This window comes from Leopardus geoffroyi, chromosome C3, assembly GCF_018350155.1.
Source record: "Leopardus geoffroyi isolate Oge1 chromosome C3, O.geoffroyi_Oge1_pat1.0, whole genome shotgun sequence".
Classification (NCBI taxonomy): Eukaryota; Metazoa; Chordata; class Mammalia; order Carnivora; family Felidae; genus Leopardus; species Leopardus geoffroyi.
In genome coordinates, this window is record NC_059338.1 from 134,160,115 (window position 1) to 134,181,024 (window position 20,910).

The following is a 20,910-nucleotide window of genomic DNA, read 5'->3' on the forward strand; positions in this document are numbered from 1 at the left end:
CCAACAGGAACTCAGCAGTTTCCATTGCATTAATTTGGTTGGGGGTAGAAGGAAACAAATTTCAATGTTGACATTTAAGCAAAGACACATGGGGCTGTAAACTCACATGAATCAACACCCCTGAGAATGTTTCTGCAGCTAAGGTTGCATGGCTGGGATGGGTCTCTGTAACTCTTCCCAGCCCCACAACACTCAGGGCACTAGTGCGTATGTGGCCAAGACTAGAAACTGTGAAGGCAAGCTATGAACAAGACAGGTGACATCTGTGGTTTTCACTCCTGAGACTGTGGATGGCTGGGTGTAGCTGGCCTGCCATTCCCTGTGACTGATTCCCCTGAGCTTCCTGAGCAGCTCATGACATGTTAATAAAGTTCTATGATCCTTCCTTCCTCCCTTCCTCCCTTCCTTCCTTCCTTCCTCCCTTCTTCTTCTGTCTCTCTCTTTTCTTTTCTTTCTTTCTTTCTTTCTTTCTTTCTTTCTTTCTTTCTTTCTTTCTTTCTTTCTTTCTTTCTTTCATCTTTCCACCCAGTGTGGAACTCAAACCCAATAACCCTTAGATCACGAGTCACAGGCTCTACTGACTGAGCCATCCAGGCACCCTGATTCTTCAAATACTCATTATTCAGATGGTTCTTTTGCCATTCCTGAAGGCTAATTTCATGAAATGGCTCTACCACATTTAAGGCCCCTTTTAGCTCTCTCAGCCAAGAAGGATGAAAATGTTACAGGAAGGCTCTCTTTCTTACAATTCCCCATCCATGGAACTTTCCTCTCCTCAAGTGACATGGTGTGCTCAGGTTTAATTAGCACCTTGGTTTAATTAACTAAGAGATAAATGTTTCATACGAGTACCTTTGAAGATGTTCTGCAGTTACTCTGTCCTGGAGAACCTTCACGTCATCTGCCAAGTTCGCCTTCTTCAGACAGTGGTGGGTGGCAGTCAGCACCTACGATGGAGAAGAGTCAAAGTGTCCTCAGTTGCATTTTATCAGTGGCTTCTCTTATCTTTCTGATAGCGCCCTTTCACAATTTCAAAAGAGAACATCATTAGGAATAATATTCTCCAAATTTTATCCACGCTGATTTTCTCACAATCACTTGCAAGAGGCTTTGAAGTATGGTGAGTAATTCAGTCCTTTTGTAGAAGTTTCCATTTGACTCTCTCTTCATCAAGGGAAAGACTTTCCCTCAGATTCATTTCATATTACTCTTTGACTGGATTTCCTAAGACTAATAAAGAAGAGTTTCTTTTCAAAAGTTTAAAAGGTGTTCCAAGTTTAAAAGTTGAGTGACATCTAATTTGAAGTTATGAGACCTGTTTTAAAGGGAAATGTGCTGAGTCATAAAATCTCCTAAAGTTGCTGTAAGCTATTATTTGATGAGTAGCAAAGTAAGCTACCTTGCTACTTATTTAACAAGTGGTTAAATTTGTTTCTATTCTGCATTTATTACAGTTGAAAAATGTAAGTAACTAAAATCAACTTAGATACCTTGAATAAGAGGAAACACGCAGTTTAATGCATTAAGTATTTGATGATGCAATCTTGCTGCCATGAATAGCACATTTTTAACATGTACACATCTATGATTTACAATATAGAAAAATATTAGATATATAATGTGTATCTTATCAGAAAATATAAGATACAAGAAATACAAAAGAATAGGAAAACATCACACATAATCTAATAACCCCAAAACTCCTTTACCTTGAAAAGTTATTTCTCTTGCCCATGTAAATAAATATTAAAACATTTCATTTGGAGCTTTCTTACCTCTTCACTGGTAAAAACAACTGTCTATTGGTATATGCAGAGGGGAATTTCAGAGGTAATGGGTAGAGATGATCTCCCTCAGGATAATAGACCTGGGATCTCTTCTTGATCTTAACTGGCCCTAGTGATCCAGGTTGAATGCGGGGCAGTACTTAGTCCTTTGCTCTGTTCTGGAAGCTTCATTCTTATAGTGAGGTTCCTGCAGCAGGGACTCCCTGGAGCTGGCCTGTTGCTGCAGGACCCTTCCTCCCACGCCACCCTTATCATGTCTCTTTCCATTCCTGACAGAAGCTCAACTCCTCCACCCACTTACGCCACCCTCTGTAATCTGGCACACCCAACCCAGCTGGCCCTTGAACTACTCCCCTGTGCTTCCCGTTCTGGGGGTTGGTGAGCTGTAGGACTTCTACTCTCTCTGTTCTCACATCTCTGATAATATTACAAACTATTATAAGTATCACACGGATGTCTACTTTTTAAATACGTCCCTGGAGGACATAGAAATTTTTTTTTATAATTATGCATGACACCCTGTGATCTCTGGAAGTAAAAGTTAACACATGAATGTGAAGCTACAAGTATCTGGGATGGTCGCGCTGGCATAGCCTAAGGCCAAAGAACATCCTTTTTGCAATCGTTCTGAATATACTATTTGGCATAGCAGACCCTGGAATTAGATGCCTGAATTCCAGCCTACAGCATTCACTAGGTGATCTTGAGTGAGTTAATTTCCCTATGCCTCAGTATCCTCTGAAAAATGGAGATCTAACATTGTATCTAACCCACAGGGTTGGTGTGAGAATTATATGCAAGCATCCATGTAAAAAATTTCGAAGAGTTCATGACCCATCATAAGCACACAGTAAACACTGGCAAGCATTATAATTGGGGTTAATTTTTGTTGTTGTTGTTTTAGCTCTTGCAGTGGTAATTTGCAATCAAAAGATATTTTCATGGACCGAGATCAGACTTTTCGTAAATTTTATACATGGAGGCTCTGATTTGTCATCATTAAAATGACAATTTGTGGGTGAATAATGTAACACTTTAATTGCTACCGGCTATTACAGGAAGAACAGAGGCAGCCTAAATATCTGCCTGGTAAGTATGTGCCCATGGGAGTCAAATACCTCCTGCAGTGCCGTGTAAAGTTGTATTGGCCAGAATAGAGCAAGGTGATAAGACAGTTGAGCCATCGCAGTTTTCTGTTCCATAACCTTGATCCCAGCAGATGTATTGCCTGGATCCTGTCTTCATTTACACGCAGCACTCATACCAATTCATTATAAATAGGCATAGTACTCAATGTGCAATAGAAATTTCTTACTAATAAAAATAAAGAAATTTCTTATTAAAATGTTTTTTCTTTTTAGAATTTCATTAATGAACACTTTGCTGAAACAAATTTATTCTTTAATTTCAGCAAAACAGCATCATCTGGCAAATAAAATTAACATTATTAAAGAGAATGTTATTTATGGTTTCGTTTATATTTAATCTGTAATTTCTTTTGGATTTTCAATGATACAAATATAATGATATTATTGTGGACGCAAAGTTATATAAATATCATTCAAGTGAGTTACGCCCAGGTTTTTTTTAGGGTTTATATTTCAGTCACATTTTAGTAGATAGTAATGTAAGACAATACAGGGGGCTCTGTGATCCATCAGTCAGGTAGGGAAACGCTATAGGAGAGTTCCCACCAGCCTGGCTTCCTCAGGGTCCCCCGTGAGACTCTCTTTATGTTTTCATTTCTGCCATTCCTTACCTAGAAAAAGCCACAGTTATTCCCTCCACATATTCAAATTCTAAGCACCCATCTGGGATCAGTTGAAGTCCTGACATTTCCTGACAAGGTCCATTTTCATTTCTGTCGTCAGCCCTCCAACACTTAGAAATTTGTGCCACAAATGTAACATTTAGTTATACAGCCCCCACTGTTGTTGCTGCTGCCTACACGGGTGAAGGTCTCATCTCTCCAACCAGGTTTTAAGATTGCTAAGCATGAGAGTTATACCTGGGATTTTATATACATCTCATACTCTAATCATAATGTGGCCCCCTGGTAAGTACCGGGCACTGATTGAGCATCACTTTATTCACTTATTTATCACTTTTTTTTCAATGTTTATTTATTTTTGAGAGAGAGAGACAGAGAGACAGAGACACAGAGAGACAGAGACAGAGCTTGAGCAGGGAAGGGGCACAGAGAGAGGAAAACACAGAATCCTCCGAAGCCAGCTCCAGGCTCTAAGCTGACAGCACAGAGCCCGAAGTGGGGCTCGAAGTGATGGACCACGAGACCATGACCTGACAGAAGTCGGACGCTTAACCAACTGAGCCACCCAGGCACTCCAGAGCATCACTTTATCGTCACATATTGATCCCGGGTTTGTTTTGGATTTTATTTAAGTTTTGGTCAAAAATATCTAATCTAAGACCTTGGAAGGTTCCTGAAGCAAGGATACATTTCCGGTCCACATGGCACTGAAGCTAGGCCACACAAACTTGAATGAAGCAGGGGATCTTTGGCCTACCTCTAGACCATTTTGCCCTTTCTCTTTCTCAAGCCAGACTTATGATATTTTCTGTAAGCAACGGCTCAGCACAAGACTCAGATGTGTCTTACGCAAAGACGTGTGGGGGGAGAGAAAGAGAGAGAGAGAGAGAGCGTGTGCTCGTGTGAATTTCAGTTTCTCTGTTCATAAAATATACAGATAAGATTGGGAGACATCCAAAATCCCTTTCTGCTCTAAAATTCTGGGAAATGCTGGCACCCGTGCCCATTAATTTGACATTAACATCCACAACTCAATGTGGGTGTGTGCCAGAATTTCACCTGCTGATAATATACTGGGAAGTTGAGCTGGATAGTTTAAGGACTGTACTTTAAAAGTTTGGTTTGGCTTTTCTCTCCGCATTAGCGTTGTACTTAGCACTTAGGAATCCATGCTATAAAGCAAGTAGATGATTGAACTTAACTCTTGGCTTTTTTCAGTTGTTCAGAAACTGAGCTGCATTTCCTGGCTCTCAAACTTCGTAAACTCATCAGATTTTGGTGCAGAGCAATGTCATTAAAGTAACAGTCCTCGGTGGAAAACACTAGCAGCGTTCATAGCGAAATGCTGAAACAGTAACTGATGTTTTTAAACTGTGAATTGGAGGCATTTATCTACGCCGCACACACATATACATTTAGACAGACGTGGACGGTAAACGCTTAGATTTCTCAGGTAGTTAGTTGTCCTTCCATTTCTTCTGGAAGCTGCTTTCAGTCTTGTTGCAGAAGTGCATTCCGTCTCTGCTTGCTGTGCCTTGGAAAGTAATAACAGTTCCAAACTGCTTTCCCTAAGGAGCTGTTGGAAGGTCCAAACTGTCCTCATTAGAAACCTTGCACTGAACCACACAAATCCTGCCATTGTGGCTGGTGCTCGCACGTGGGACTATTACTTCATGCACAATGACATGGGACCGAAAACATGTGAACAGGAAGCCAAACCCAAGAGAGAGTTGGGGAACTTCCAGCTTTCCGAACTGAAGCAGAATCCGGCGATATTCCGCACTCAGGTGTCTGGGGGACTGCACAGCTGCGGCCTATCCACTCTTCAAACACTGCTCAGGACAGCGCAGTGGCTCTGGTGGCACCCCGCCTGGAGTAAATCATCATGTCAGCAGACCCAAAACGACTGTGGAGAGTGGAGCACTTGCTTATGAAGCCAAGACTTTAAATGGCTTGAGTAGCCTACGTGTGGGATGGTCGGCACCATATATGGAAGCTCACTACATTCTTCAAGCTTCCTCTTGTGCTAATGGGGATTCCCCCAAATGTATCTTGCTCCTTCTTTAAATAATAAACTTTTGCAGGATGCAAGTTCATCTTATGCTAAAATATATAGAGGGTGATTATTTTGTATAATGGAGATAGTAACAGTTCCTTTTTGGAATTTTTCTTTTTCTTTTCTTTCTTTTTTTTTTTTTTAATGTCGGAAGCTGTTCGGTAAAAATAGAAACCTTTTTCATCATTTCAAGAGCCCAAAATAATTTCTGAAGTTTGGGGGATTTTGAAGTGAACCATCAGAGGCCAGATGGGATTCAGCTTATAACCAAATATATCTTTCTGATGAGTGATAAACCTCTTTACATTCAGAAGTGGAAATAGCTTCTTAAAATCTGTTTTTAAATATGTTGATACAGTTTACCTACCAGACGGAAATATTATATGACTTTGTGAGACTAGTCATGAAGTCTGGGGCTAAGCCCGTTTCATAATAAGTGGTGTTTGCTCTGAAGCATTCGGGTGGGGAAGGCACTCTGAAATGCGGGAAATCCGAGCGAGGCTTTGCCATAGAAGATTAAGTGCTGAGTGTAGAAAGGGTGAAAGGTATAAGAAAACGAAGGTAATCAAGTAATCAGACCTCAAAGATTTAAAATGTCACAGCTTCCTGTTAATCAGATTGTTTTCTATTCATTCTAAATGTTAAAATTCTTCCAGTTGTCGTCTTTGAAAAATTCGCAAATGTTATCCACCCGTTCTCTCCAGTTACGTATCATTCAAGCATATAGGAAGAACTTCCCTTGTCACGCCGAAGAAGGAAATGGTTGTAGGCTGAGTAACGGCAAAGTAGATAATCACCAACTTTGCCTTAGTCTTAGAAATTACCTCCTTTTCTCTAGTTTCTGAGAGTATCCCCTAATTCAAGGACAGTGGAAAAGTCTGCTGTGGAAGGGCTTCTTCTTCGTGATCAAATATTCTTTAGGAATATGTGTTCTTTCTCAGCAAGGATTCTACTAGCCCAGATCTTTTTTTCTGAGTCTCTGCTCATTCCTGATGGCTCAGAGGAAGTACAGATTAGTCTTTTTAAGGGTATGCATGGCTATTGGCAAGACTGCCCTAGACATGGCCTTCCTGTTGAAACGTTAATGGAAAAACAATCCACTCAACAGCACGGTTGCAAGAGGAAAGGGCAGAGCCCAGTGAGTCTAGATATTGACATTTCTTGGGGGCACCAAGCAGAATAGGGGGGGCTTAAACTTTGTCTCTCCTCAAAAGCCACCACCCCAAATCTGGCAACTTTTACACTTTTTTTAAAACTACTTTTGATTTTTACTCAATGTTGGAGTCTACCCTCTCGCTGACACCTCAACTCAACATCTCCCCTCCCCCACCACCCCTCCAAACTAACTCAATTTTGTTACAAACTTGTGCCTCCTCTTGTTTTATGGTATTCCATCGTAGCTACCCGGGTGAGCCCAAAACTAACACAGACCTTTCCTTTTTCTTTCACTCCCTCATTCAGCCCCCAAGCTGAGAATGTCGTACCTTCTAAATAGTTCTGGAATCTGCACCCTATTGTCCACCTACACAGCTCAGGACCTCAGCATTTCTCACGGAAAACTACAATAGCCTTTTTGTTTTTTTTCAATAGATGTCCTTTTTTTTTTTTTTTTTAACGTTTATTTATTTATTTCCAGAGAGAGGGAGAGCATATGAGCGGGGGAGGGCCAGAGGAGGAGGGAGAAAGCGAGAATCCCAAGCAGGCTCCGTGTGGTCAGTGCAGAACCCAACGGAAGGCTTGATCCCATGAACCGTGAGATGGTGACCTGAGCCAAAACCAAGAGTCGGACGCTTAACCGACAGAGCCACCCAGGTGCTCCCCTACAACAGTCTATCAACTGGTCTTCTAGTTTATAGTATTGCCAGCCCCCTGGGCCTTTGCTCAACCCCCACTCCATACTGGATACTAACTCCTGTATGTAAAACCTTCCTGAAACAAAAAAATCCTATCTACTTGCTGCCTCCTCAGCCCCATGCAAAGTCCTCCCTTAACTCCCACTAGTTAAAAAGTGATCCTGAAAGTGCTAGGGTTGGTGAGTGAAGAAGCTTGTGCTATAATGCTTCCGTCACTGGGATGGGTTCGGTACAAACAAATGCAATAGTCTATTAAACCAAATGGTATCTTACTGGTGCAGTTGGTTTGCATTTCAGCCCAAGTTTTTTGTATATCGATCTGAACCTATAAAACAGATTTTTTGCAGATCGTGAGCTGGTCCATGCATGAGTTTGAGTTTTACTACAGTACTAGGTCCAAGCACTTCGGCATGAGGCACCAGGATACTCATGATTGGGCCCCTGACTAAATCCCCAGCCCCTCCTAGAGGCAACACTCTGGCATTAACTGAAATCAGCCCCTCACCCCACGCTTTCTCACAGCTTCTTCTCTCCCAATTCTCTTCTCTTCTACGAAGTCCTGCCACACCTCTTGCTGATCCTTTAAAACTCACACACTCACCGTGTCACTGCGAAACTTCCTTTGACTGACACCAGGCAGAAATAATCACTCTAGCTTCACTTGTCACTTCACCTGAAAACACACTTCTATTTTTACGGTATCGCACTGTTAAGAAAATTATCAGTCGTTTCAAACTGTCTCCTCAGGCTATCAATTCTCCCAGGGCAGGATATTAATCTTATTCACCTTTGTATCACTAGTGCTTAGCATAGCACGCAATGCATAGTAGATGCTCAATAAATGAATGAACTGAATCAAACATAATAAAGTACATGGAAAAACCCTAAGGAGTGCCTGGGTGGCTCAGTTGGTTAAGTGTCCCACCTCGACTCAGGTCATGATCCCACAGTCCGTGAGTCTGAGCCCTGTGTCGGGCTCTGTGCTGACGGCTCAGACTCTGGAGCCTGCTTCAGGTTCTGTCTCCCTCTGTCTCCGCCCCTCCCCCTCTCACATTCTGTCTCTGTCTCAGTCTCTCTCTCTCAAAAATAAACATTAAAAAAATTGTTTTAAAAAGCCCTAAAATTGACTGAAACACTGCTATTTTCAGACACTGTGCTGGGTGTTTCACATATATTATTTCCTTTTAGTCCTTTCAACAATCCTGCCTTTGGGGAAAGTAGTATTGAACTTATTTTATAGATGTGAAACCTGAGGCTAAAAATCTTAAAGATCTTGCCGCTGGTCATATTCAGGTAATGGCAAAAGCAAGCCTCAAATCTGGACCCCATCGTGGTTTGTACTCTTTCTACTATGACTGAGTATGCCTTTGAAGCTAACGTTGAGATTATGTGGCCGATCCTTGTAATTACATTAGCTAGCAGATAGAATTTAGTGTTCACAGATCACTTTTAAATTTAGGGGTAAAAGCAACTAGAATCCAGTCTCATTTTCAACTTTAATTATGCCTTAGAATTTCTTGGAAGCCACAGAGAATTCTAAGTGGAAATGTCATTTAAAAAGATTCTTTAAAAATAGACATAATTTTATAATGTATCCTATGTTTGCTGAATAAATAGCTCTATGGCATTCTGAAATCTGATATGAAATCTTTCCGCCTGGCCCGTTTTGGATGTTATGCTATCATGTAAAATTCTGAGCACTAGATACAACAAATGTAAGAGTATATATGTTTAAATATATATTTAATTGTCCTGAACTCTCACATATGTATGCGTATAAACATACACACAAACACGCGCATTTATACATACTCGTTATATGTGGTTTTTGCATCTGTGTATCTAAAGATAAAGAAAATCAAGCTCAGCGGACGCATCATAGATAGCACTTCTGGCACTAAAAGTGAGAGGCCTTGTTTTTCTACATTATTGCCAATTTCTAAGTCTCGGTTTTCTTACCTGAGTAAAGACAGTAATTTTCTATATGCCATACTTAAGCCAAGTTGTAATCATGGTTCTGTAAATGCAAATTGCACAAGTCCCCAAAATAGGACTTTCTTTAAGTTCTAGTTTGTGTTCAGAAATTGTATCATTCTTCGTGTTGTTCCAGGGTTTTAAGTTCACGTTTTGTGGAAAGACAGTTTCTCAAGGCAGTGAGCATCATCCCTGAGAAAAATACTCTGTGAATTCAGCATTTTTTACGAGAACCGTTTAATAACAGAGCTTTGGGGTTGGCCAGGGCCTGAGAAGTTAGTGTCCACGTTCCTTTAATATTAAGACCTTTCAGGGGCGCCTGGGTGGCGCAGTCGGTTAAGCGTCCGACTTCAGCCAGGTCACGATCTCGCGGTCCGTGAGTTCGAGCCCCGCGTCGGGCTCTGGGCTGATGGCTCAGAGCCTGGAGCCTGTTTCCGATTCTGTGTCTCCCTCTCTCTCTGCCCCTCCCCCGTTCATGCTCTGTCTCTCTCTGTCCCAAAAATAAAATAAACGTTGAAAAAAAAAATTTTAAAAAATATTAAGACCTTTCAGCTATGCGGCGAAAAACTTAGTAACAATTCACATGTCCACTACGGTTACAGTGCTTTTGTAGTTTATGCAAGCCCGTGCAAGTTTTCAAGCCTACACCGAGAGACGGGATTTATTTCAGAGTGTGAAAAGAAACTTCCGACAATTCCATTTGTCTGAAATTGTGAGCACTGCAAGCAGAGACCCTGAAGATTAAAGTCCCTCCATCCTTTCTGGTTGCCTATCAAGGCAGGCGAAGAACCAGGATTCCTCTCTAGGGTGACGAGATGTGTGTGGGACGGCCGGACATGACCAGGATGGTGAAAGTGGCCAATTTCAGCACCTGGCCGGGGTGCTCTTTCGTTCAGTGCATTATCAACCCAAACTTCTTTCCCCTCCCATGGTCTTTGGGAGGGACACTACTGGGTGGAGGACCTTGGCCAGAAGCACACTTTCCATCACCCAAGAACCCGAGCTGAGCGAGGGAAACTGACTCCCGAGGGATAGATAATATGAGGTGGACCAGGGCAGCGAGGAAAGTTTCCTTCCTTTCTAAAGAAAAAGCAGAGCATCATACTTACAAAAGCCGCCTTCAAAATCTTCTCTAGAGAACAAGCTCTGGGAACTGAGAGCGTGCAGAGGAGGAGAGATAAGGTGGCAGCGGGACTTCCTTCCTCCTCCCGAGGGCGAGAGTCATTGTTCCTTATCTCCCCTGACCTCCGAGGCGCGGGGAGCCAGGGAGGCCCGGCCTCTGACCCGCGCCGCCCTCCCCTCTGGCCTCCGCGCCCGGGCTTGGGGTTTCCTCTTTGCCGCTACAGCCGCCCGAAGATTCATTAGGGACTGTCTGCGAAGTGCTTGCAAGATGAAGAGGGTTATATAAGCCCGCGTATTATTATCATCACACACCCCCATAGAACCAAGGCTGCCAGACAAACAAAAGGCAGTTCCAAGAAGAGGAGGAGCAGAGGCAGAAGTTACTCTGGGGGTGAATCTCGGGACACCGCCGAACCGACTGGGAAGGAAAAAAAGGCAACTCAGTGTTGTATGCAAACGTCGGCAAACAAACAGTGAGCTGCAGCTGGCCGGCCGGCGACGGGGGCAGGCTCCTCGGAGGGCGGGCGGTTCCGGCTCCCCGCCCCGGGCGCCCGCACGGTAGCCGCCTGTGGCGGGACGCAGTGGACGGGGAAGATGTGGTGTTTGCAAAGGCGGGCGTTCCAGAGACCAAGTGCTGAGCAAACACTCATGTTTCTGAGACTCAGACCAGGTGTTTGCTGCTGCTTCTCTACGCCCTCTCTTGTTTTCCCGGCGAAGGCTTACAGGGAGCTCCCTGCTCCGGGGCTGAACTTTAGTCCCCCAGTTGCAATCTCTGTGGGTCTCGTGGTTTCTCTCTCTCTTTCTCTCTCTCTCTCTCTTTTTTTTTTTCCCTCTGTGGGAGCAATAGACCGAGCCAGAGGGTTCTTTCCCGCCTCCCTGGAGCTTGGGTCTGAGAAAGTTCTGATTCACTCTGAGCATCAATCTTCCTTGCTGACTCTCCCTCCCCAACTTGCTACCTCCTATTTTTTTTTTTTTTTTAAGATTCTTTTTGTCCTGCCCTGTTCCCGGCCCTGCTCCCCATCTCCCCAACTCCTAAGGAACTTTCTCATCCTGGTATTCAGAACTCCCGTTTATTTGTCTCCGAGCTCCCGACCAACCTCCCAGCCCTCGCTTGGCCTCACCTACCCCAGCACATTAGAATATGAATCATGCTCTAAAGATGGCCTTTCAGTTCCTTCGCTTCCTAGCCTTACTCACATCCTCCTCCTCAGCCTGGAATGTCTGCACTCCCCTTTCCTTCAAAGCTTAGTTAAATCCCAACTTCCCCACAGAATCCTTCCCAAATTTCTCCTCTTTTGTCTGCCGGCTCTGCTTCTCTGCTGTAATTCAGCGGCCATCTGCCTCCCTCTAGGCTCCGAGACTTATGTGTTTCCCCAGGATGGCCTAGGGGACCGGGGCCTGTGTCAAGCAGGCGCTTAATGAATGTTTCCTGAATTTAACCGACAGCCGACCTGATCTCACCTGGGCCATCAGTCTGGGAGCCGAAGGGGCCCTGCGTAACGTCCGTGGGCTCAGGTGAACGCAACCACGTGGTGGTGAAATATTGATGGTGGGCCTGGGCATTAGGCTTAGAGGGGTGTGTGGATAACCTTTTTTGTTTGTTTGTTTTTTAAAGGAAAGCTTTACAAAACACGGAAAGGGGCATCCAGACTTTACCAGAGCCAGCCTCCCCTCAGGTGTAAGTTCGCGAGGGTAACAGAATGGCCGGCATCCACTGAGCCTCTGCTACTACATTTAGAAAACCTATAAAGTGGAGCTTACTTAATAGAATGCCAGGAAAATTCCCCAAAGGTGAGATTTTCAGAAATCAGACTTCTGGGATGCATTTAAGGGGGGGGGGGGGGAAACTCCTCCGCTATTGAAAGAACCGCAGGCTATCACAACAGCAATTGCACAAACGAACAACAGCTCCCTGGTGAATCGTTTTATGATACAGGGTGAAATATAGACCGTGAGCTGTCAGGTACTGAATTTCTTGTGGCTTAGCATTAAAGTGTTCTTAATGACATCCCCCCTGATATTCTCTGGTGAAGGCAACGTGCTTTAAATTCCATCTGTGGTGGTTGGATCGACCACGGCATCATTTAAGAGACTTGGGGTGTATCTACACAGTATATGCTCTCCAATGCACACAAAATGTTCAGTCAGTTAGAAGAATTTTCCCGCCTCCACTAATTGGGAACAATGAAAACCAATTCAGGTTCTAAAGGGAAATGTTTGCCTCAAGTTCTTGAGGTTTTGGCTTTAGGAATGACAGAAGTCTCGTGGCAATTTAGCAGTTCAAGTATAGGATATTTCCTCAATTAGAGCCATAATGTTTATTCTAGCTCCCATTTGCGAGACCCTACTGGGTTCCAGACACTGGCTAGGTGCTTCACATGCGTTCTTAATGCAGCAATTGTCCTAAAACAGAACTATTTTTATCTTCACTTTGCAGATGGAGAAACTGGTAACTCAGGTCAGGAAGTGGCAGAACGAGGATTTGAACCCACATCTATCTGTCTACCCAGCCTACAATTTTTCCATTCTGCTGAAAGCTGGGAGGAACCTTAGGCAATGTCTCATCTGCTGGTTTTCAAACCGGATTCTAAGGAACTCGAGGCTCTCCAGGAAGTGCTTTAGGAATCTTTGGGGAAGAACTGGGAAAGAGGACATGTGTTGGGAGGCCAGGTAAGTTGGGCTTGGCCCCAGTCATTGGATTCAAACAAAGAAGCTTCATTTCTATCTGTTTTATAGAGTGACTTTAAGTTTTGTTTGAAATAAGGTTTTGCTACTAAAAAGTTATTTTAAAACTCTTGATCTAGGGGCTCCTAGGTGGCTCAGTCGGTTAAACATCCGACTCCTGGGGGCACCTGGGTGGCTCAGTCAGTTAAGCTTCTGACTTCAGCTCAGGTCATGATCTTGGAGTTCACAAGTTCGAGCCCTGCGTTGGGCTCTGTGCTCCAGCTCAGAGCCTGGAGGCTACTATGAATTCTGTGTCTCCTCTCTCTCTCTGCACCACCTCCCCCACTCGTGCTCTGTCTCTCTTTTTTAAAAATAAATAAACATTAAAAAAATGAAAAAAAGAAGAAAACATCTGACTCTTGCTTTCAGCTCAGGTCATGATCTCGGAGTTTTCTGGGTTCAAGCCCCACTTTTGGGTTCTGTGCAGGCAGCATGGAGCCTGTTTGGGATCCTCTGTCCCTCTCTCTGACCCTCCCCCACTTGGGCTGTGTCTCGAAAATAAATAAATAAACTAAAAAAAAACCAAAAAACAAAACCAACCTTCTTGATATAGTTTAATTTCCTCATGAAAAAGTCCAGAGAGATTAAATGTCTTGCCCCAAATTTTATAATAGGCCCAGCATTAACTTCAGATGTCCAAGCCCTTTCTGAAACCACTGGCCTCCCTGTACCCTTTATCTCTTTACTTGTTAAACAGCAGGGAAAGTGAGAGATCATCTGACCTGACTGTCTTTCCTGACAGAATTCTTCATGAAAAATGGAAGGCAGAAAAACACCTTGGCTTCAGCAAGCTAGACCGTTTTCGGCCATTGGCTGTAAGTCTCAAGTCAGTCAATATTCACCTCGTGACAAATTAAAATCAAGTGAGGAATTAAATATATAATTTGTCTGGATGGTTTAGGACCCTCTTCCCCTTCTCATTCAAATCAAAGTGAGTGGCAAAGGACGCTTCTGCATGAATCATCTTGCTGATTATATAGGCTTGGCTTGAGAGCACTCACTAGAAAACTGTTTACATCCCCCTGTTTATTAATCTAGTCAAAAGCAACTCTTTCGAGGCACCTGGGTCACTCAGTTGGTTAAGTGTCTGACTCTTGGTTTTGGCTCCGGTCACGATCTCACGGTTTGTGGGTTCGAGCCCCACGTGGGGTTCTGTGCTGAGGGCGCTGAGCCTGCTTGGGATTCTCTCTCTCCCTCTCTCTCTGCCAGTCCCTGGCTTATGCGCATGTACGCGTGAGCTCTCTCTAAATAAATAAATAAATAAATAAATAAACATAAAAAAATAAAAATAAAAGAAAGCAACTCTTTTTACAAGAGACACGGTGTGTGTGCCAAAGACATTTTTCTTGGAGGGGCCAAATATAGCAAGGGAAAGTGAGCTCCTCCCTTCCCTCGGCAGGCGGAAAGGCTCCCCACCTGGCCAGCTCCTCTACAGCTGCCCCAGCTGCACTCCACCTGGTCCCCAGCCTAGTAAGTCTCACTTCCCTGCCAGACCACACGATCCTTGAAACAAGCCAACTGTATCCCGCCCTGGAATCAAGGTACACTTCATCCTCTTGTTACTACAAAGCCTACCACACCCCCCACCCCACACCCCCGCCCTAGCCTTTTCTGTTTCACTGTGTTCCCGAATGCAACCTCTGTGTGGCTCTACAGGCGTGTAGCATCTGCCTCCCCTGGGCTGGTGGCCTATGTGATTGACAAACTGCTGTTGTTCCCACATGTGCAGTGTTGGACGTCCTGCATCTGGTCATTCTAGAACCTCTTACCCAGGGGGTGAAGAGGAGGTGAACAAAACAATGACCAGACATGCATACTGATACTAAATGGAATTTTGCAGAGAACTAATGCCAAATATCACATCCTTTGGAGTTTTGCTAAGTGTCGGGCTATTTGCAAATAGAAATGAGTTTTAACTGAAATTATGTCAGCCGGAACTGACCTTTATTAATTTCCAGGCCCCAGAGCTTTCCTGTCTGCTCTTTTTAATTTTTATCGTTCTCACCTGGAGATTTTTGGGAGTAACAGCATTGTTCTCTTTCCTGAGAGGACTTAACTTTAGCCCTGCCTGAAGGCAAAAGAATAAAAAGATGACCCTTCCATTCCTGTCATTTAAATCTCTACTAACTGCATTCTTTCTGTAAAATGTAGCAGAAAGAATTTTTCCCATCTCCACAGCCGAAGAGATTATAATAAACAGCTCTTTTTTCCCTCCATTTGAAACATTCCAATATTAATATATTTCCAAATTCTGAGCCCTAGAAACAAAGCTTTAGATGTAATTTCTTTTCCTATTCATGAGATTTACAATAGGAAGGTCGTGTTTGTACTAGATTTTGGTTTGAAATTAATCTTCTTTTCTCCTCGGCATTTCTATAGAATCCAGGCACTTCATTATTTCACAGTCATTTCCAAATATTAAATGCTTGTCATTCTTGAGCAACGATCTAATCTTCCCTTTATGGGTGGAGAAACAAAAATTGTGGAACTTGCAAATCATTGCCAGGGCATAGATCACTCGAAAGGTTATGGCTACCCATTGACTTTCTTTCCTCCACACATTCTTTGACTACAAAGTAAAACTGTAAATTGTTCCCTGAGCGTCATGTATGGCATCCTCTGACTATTAGGATGTATTAACGAAGAGCTCATTTGCATTCTGCCTTACAAGAGACACTTTATGGAGTAAATAAATATATTCGAACTCCACAGCCAACCTCAACGCTGAGGCTGTGCTATATCATCACACCCCCTTTTCTGGCTTGTGCCTCGTACAGATCAGAATATATTCTCAGTTCAGTTGAACAAGGGTTCATTTAACCCACATCTGCTGCTCATCAAACCTCTATTTTAGGAGCGGGGAGTTCTTTTTCAGAGATAGATTCTGTCTGGAAGGTCTACGGCGGCAAATAGTCCTCATTAAATTTCACAACATTTTACCAACATATATACAGTACCCGCTTTTATGTGATTATAGAACCCAGGCAAAACCCGGCACCGCCACTTCAAAGGATTCCTCACTTGACTAATTCTAAAGAGTAAATTGATTTTCTCATCATTTGTTGTATTTGACAATAGAAAAGCTGACGCAGCAACATTGCTAACATAACAGCTCATTTCTATTCAAGGGGAAGGAATTTGCGTTAATATTCTTAATGACTGGCATCTTTATGAGAAATGTGAAATCATTTATCCTTAGCAATAACCTGACTAGGATTAAAAAGTACTTGGTACTTAGAACGGAAGTCATCTGTCAGGAAAAATTATTTAGACTGATGCAAATTAACTGAATAAATTGGCTTCCTAATTATGGTGTATATATTCAAGTTTGTTAAAACCGGTTTGAACTAAAGCATTTGGAAAGGATCTTTCAAGAAGTGATCTGACATTCTGTTGGAGGAAAAGATAACACATTTATGTCACATTTCCTCAGGACTTCTGGAAATGATTTAAGAAGCCAGGACATGTAAATCAAAGGAAAACACATTAAGTAAGCATGTATGTGTCTTGCTTATTAGGAACGGCAATAATGCCTTACAGAAAACACCGAGCGGCGTGTGTGTGTTGTGGTGCCCTAGATTCCAAATCAGCAGTCGTGCTTTCCTGGGGGGTTGTTTCCACCCTGTCAAGGCTGGCTTGGGGGTGAGCCCAGGGGACGAGGCTAAGAGATGAGCACTTCGGCCAGCCCATAGCAAACAGTGTGCAGACCAGTCTGTATTCTGTAGGACTTGTTCCACTTTGATACGCACAGTGTGCCGCACCAGTTAGCAAGTTTTTATTGGAAGCTCGGTCTTCTCTTCCTCGCCAGCTTCACAGTGAAACTTCATCTAGCTTTTTACCAAAAAAAAAAAAAAAAAAACTAGTAAGTTGCGGGAAGAAGCACTTTACCAGCATTTGAGATTTAATTAGTCTGGGGGAAGAAAAAAGGCGTAAATTGCAGAAAAATGTAAACTGCTTTCATGTAATTAATGACCCGGTTTTACTGTTTAGCATTTATATGGAACTCTTTTGAGAGACAGAATTGATTTTTGGAGACTTGGGTCCAATTCCTAGCTCTACAGGTGTGTAATATTTTCATCTAGCTCTTTGCTTACAACTAGAATGACTAATATAGGAATAACAAAGTCTGAATGTGAATAGCAGCATCTATCATGTGCTAAGTACTCAGTTATCGTTCAGTTTCTCCTCCTTTTTCTTTTTTTTCTTTTTTTAAAAGTTTATTTTGGGAAAGAACGAGAGTGAGCATGAGAAGTGGAGGGGCAGAGAGAGAGAGAGAGAGAGAGGGAGAAAGAGAGAATCCCAAGCAGGCTCCACACTGCTGGCACAGAGCCCAATGCAGGGCTCAAACTCATGAACCAAGAGATCATGACTGGAGCTGAAGCCAAGAGTCGGATGCGTAAGCAACTGAGCCACCCAGGCTCTCCTCCTCCCTTTTCTAACAGTCTTTTAGGGAGTTCGTGTCCTAAGCATGAGTTCAGTATTATTTGCCCTGGGCGAGTAAAAAATATATTCCTTCTTTCAGTAAGCATTAGTGAAAGGGTGACCCTATAAACAGTTGCCTAAGTTTCCGTGTTTAAATATGAATATTTAATTATGTAAAGGAAAACAATAAGGTTCTCTCAAAAAAGGCAGTGCTTGATAATCATTAATAATAACACGAATGTTATTGTTGTGACTTCAGCCTGGGGGACAAACAGTTATTCAGTGGATTAGGTAAACTCAGGGAGTTCGGGTTTATGTTAGAAATCCTAAGAAAGCTTTTGCTAGAAAACAGTGGGTTAGAGAGACATAGAAAATATGAACAGAGGGAACATCATCCAAGAAATTCAGCATGTGCCAAATTCAGATTATCCCCTCCAGTCTTTTTGTGAACAGGCGGAGGAATAAATTGCGTATGCAAAAAACATATATGCCAGAGAGAGGAGCTGGGGCAAAGCGCAGGGGTGCAGATTGGGCTGAGAAAATGGAAGAAAAAGCAAGAGGTATGTGAGACAGAGCTCTGGACACAGCTACTGCAGAGTTTGCACTCTTTGGGAGATGCTGGTTAGACGATGTCCGGAGACCGAGAGAGGAAAAAGTCTCGTTCTGCAGAATCTGCAAGTACCCATGTCTGGGGCTGGCAGGTGCATTAGTAAGAAGAACGAGAGGCTAAGAGCCAGAGCCTGAGGCAAGGATGATGGACAGCAAAGGGAGTGATAATGGGCAGTTCCCGAAAGGAATTGCTTTATGCTTTAAACTCATGCCAAGTTAAATAACCTGAGACCTGATATGTGACTGACTTCCACAAATGCAGTTTTTACCCTGAAATTTCCTTACACTGCAGTAAGGTTAAGTTGTGCACTTAAGGTGTCCGTGTACTGTGCTAGGGTGCAGGACCAGGACAGGGGTCGTATTACTAATAGAGGAAGGAGGAAGGTGAATGTGGTCTTCTCAGCTCAGCTAACCGTTCTTATTTGAGGAATAATGTATACAGATGAGTATTACCAAAACCTTTGGAGTGGGAAGAAATCACAAAAGGGATGGCTCAAAGCGTGGGTTGGAAGAAGAGAGGGAAAAATGTGTGTCATATATCCCACCACCTGTCTTGAACTCCTCTTTTCTCCTCCTGGTTTCTTCTTGTGTCACTGCTCAGTGGGCACCTGTCAGGGCACCTTAGAAAGCCAGCTGGGTTCACCTCTTTTTTCCCCAACTGGTTATAGCAAAGAGAAAAACTCATAAAGTCCAATTAGTAGTGAGACTGGGCATCTCTTTTTGTCATATAGACAAGAGATGATAATCCAAGAGGTTATCCAGACGGTCAAAAGCCATATCTGTCAGATTATTGACAAAGCACTTCAACTTTCTAGGGGAAGGCTTTTTAAAAAAGCAAAATTTGTTTTCTGTTATTATTTCTTTTTTTCTGGCTGTGAAAGGTGTGCTTTGCTATGAAGCCAGGTTTGGTGAATTGAACCAATTTAATTTTTAGGTCTTGTGTTTAACTATATAGATCATGACATCTTAAAAGCTTTTTAGAGAACTCCAAACATCATTCATTCATTTAACAAACATTTATTCAATGAGTAATGTGTGTTGGGGGCTGCTGCTGATGTGAATGAGATGTGGTACCTGCTTTTTCATACATTTGCTTTTCCATACAAACTATGTTCTTGGAAAGAATTCTGTCACTCACAGAATTAAAGAAATTACTGACATATGATAAAGAAATTGGTTTAAAATATCAACTGAGCTTAAAGAAAAAAATGGGAATGTGGAATAAGGACAATTTAATTAAGGGGAGGGGCGCCTGGGTGGTGCAGTCGGCTAAGCGTCCGACTTCAGCCAGGTCACGATCTCGCGGTCCGTGAGTTCGAGCCCTGCGTCAGGCTCTGGGCTGATGGCTCAGAGCCTGGAGCCTGTTTCCGATTCTGTGTCTCCCTCTCTCTCTGGCCCTCCCCCGTTCATGCTCTGTCTCTCTCTGTCCCAAAAATAAATAAACGTTGAAAAAAAAATTAATTAATGATAGGGGATCTGGAGTACTCCAGATGCTGATTTGATCCCTATAGGTCAACCATATCAGTTAACTTAGTCAAGCTCTCAAATCCTGTTTCGTTGTTTGCATGATGCAGACTCCAGGTCATAGAGTTGTTGAAAAAAGACTAAATTCGGTAATGTATATAAAGCACTTACTTGTACATGGAAGGTAGGTACTTAAGAAGTCTTACCTGTTATTATACATTATATTAGTAAATAAAACATAGGCATCTTTTTCAGTCATTTTGTTTTGTTCTTTAAGAGAAGGGTTTTTTGTTTGTTTGTTTGTTTGTTTTTTCTATTGCTAAATACAACATGAGCCCAAGAAGTTTTAGATATATGGTCATTAGGGTATGAAAAAGCATTGTAATGTCAAGAGGATATAATGGAAAGAGTAGTGGTTCTGGAATTTGAGGACTTGAGTATCTGACTGTAGAATATGACTCTGCCATTTAGTAGCTATGAATAAGAATGATATGTTACCTTAATAGCCTGTTTCTTAATCTGTGAAATGGGTTCAATATAGCCTGTGTTATCAACTTCATCCAAGGAGTTATGAGGACCAAATAAAGTAGAATTGTCAAAATGATTTGTAATGGGTAATATAATAATAAGTTGTCCTGGGCTGTGGTACTGATTACTGGTGATTGATTGGAGAAAGGTGTGGTTGTGGTTTCTAAATACTTTAACTGGAAATTACTTTTCAATTTATATAGAAATAAATTATAGGTTTGTGGGAGGTGTGGAGAAGTAGAAGACCTGGATCCCATTCTCCACTGTGCCTCTGATCAGCTCTATTTGTGTATGTGAATTATTTAACTCCTCTGTGTTCCTGTATTTTAAAAATTTTTGTAAATAAAAATTTGTAAAAAAAAAATTGAAAATAATTACCAAAAAACAAACAAACAAACAAACCCACTGAGGCTTGGAGAATTGAGCTACCTTGTAGAAAAGTAGCAAGATAATTTACTCAGATTCATCTATTGTTAACAACTGGCCCCAATTCCTTTATCAATTGTTCACTTGCTATCTCTGCCCCCCACTGAAATATATATGCATATATATTATATATATATTTTTTCCCTTGAACTTGATGAGAGTAATTTGAAAACA

General features: G+C 42.5%; 1 protein-coding gene and 1 long non-coding RNA gene across 9 annotated transcripts in view; one reads left to right on the plus strand and one right to left on the minus strand.

Moving 5' to 3' along the window:
- SULF1 (sulfatase 1) overlaps nt 1-20,910 on the minus strand; it is a 179,500-nt gene that overhangs the window by 143,482 nt on the left and 15,108 nt on the right. For 6 of the 8 annotated variants that reach the window (XM_045454988.1, XM_045454985.1, XM_045454986.1 and 3 more), the window contains one exon: nt 853-947. The gene's annotated coding sequence lies outside the window, so the exon portion shown is untranslated. Of the gene's footprint in view, nt 1-852; nt 948-10,550; nt 11,333-20,910 lie in introns of those variants that run through there. The other 2 variants (XM_045454987.1, XM_045454984.1) reach the window with 2 other exon arrangements.
- Nucleotides 10,931-13,414, plus strand: LOC123586097. The gene is made up of 3 exons (XR_006706596.1): nt 10,931-11,036; nt 12,179-12,354; nt 13,001-13,414. It is a non-coding gene; the product is annotated as an uncharacterized LOC123586097 (long non-coding RNA).